The 768-nt window shown below is 47.8% G+C and overlaps 3 non-coding genes across 3 annotated transcripts; all 3 read right to left on the reverse strand.

The window, feature by feature from the left end:
- Nucleotides 1-288: 288 nt before the first annotated feature.
- On the reverse strand, nt 289-362 carry Pmar_PMAR020182. Its single transcript has one exon. It is a non-coding gene; the product is annotated as a tRNA-Val (tRNA).
- A 97-nt stretch (nt 363-459) lies between these two features.
- Nucleotides 460-533, reverse strand: Pmar_PMAR020183. The gene has a single exon. It is a non-coding gene; the product is annotated as a tRNA-Val (tRNA).
- A 98-nt stretch (nt 534-631) lies between these two features.
- On the reverse strand, nt 632-705 carry Pmar_PMAR020184. The gene has a single exon. It is a non-coding gene; the product is annotated as a tRNA-Val (tRNA).
- Nucleotides 706-768: the final 63 nt, after the last annotated feature.

Below are 768 nucleotides of genomic sequence, written 5' to 3' on the forward strand. Positions count from 1 at the left end.
CCCGAAACCCGAAACCCGAAACCCGAAACCCGAAACCCGAAACCCGAAACCCGAAACCCGAAACCCGAAACCCGAAACCCGAAACCCGAAACCCGAAACCCGAAAACCCGAAACCCGAAAACCCGAACAGAATTGAGCTGCGCGCGAGCAGAAATGCACGTGCGAAGAGATATGGCGGGGTATAAACGAAACAGTGGGATGAGTGTTTGGAGAGACGCGCCAGTTAAACTCATCAGTGGCCGCATCAGTGATACACAGTGACGCGAGTCTTTATATAATAAAGACACATACTGGAACCGAGAATCGAACTCGGGACCTACTGCGTGTGAGGCAGTCGTCATAACCGACTAGACCATTCCAGCAAGATAGCAATACACCTAATGTTTGTCTCTCGACGACGCACCGTTGCGTTTATGTGTTTGATAAAGTGAGGTGACTCTTATTTTGATAATGATAACATACTGGAACCGAGAATCGAACTCGGGACCTACTGCGTGTTAGGCAGTCGTCATAACCAACTAGACCATTCCAGCAAGTTAAAAATGGAACGAATATTTGTCTCTCACCGACTCCGTTGCATTCTGTGTGTGTGATACAAACTAATGCGAGTCTTTTTATAATGATTGTAACATACTGGAACCGAGAATCGAACTCGGGACCTACTGCGTGTTAGGCAGTCGTCATAACCAACTAGACCATTCCAGCAAAACGACGATGGATACAGTGCAAGTGACAGTGGACTGAAGCCGCTCCCCTTGGACAAAGTTA

Source organism: Perkinsus marinus, assembly GCF_000006405.1.
Source record: "Perkinsus marinus ATCC 50983 genomic scaffold scf_1104296938194, whole genome shotgun sequence".
Lineage (NCBI taxonomy): Eukaryota > Perkinsozoa > Perkinsida > Perkinsidae > Perkinsus > Perkinsus marinus.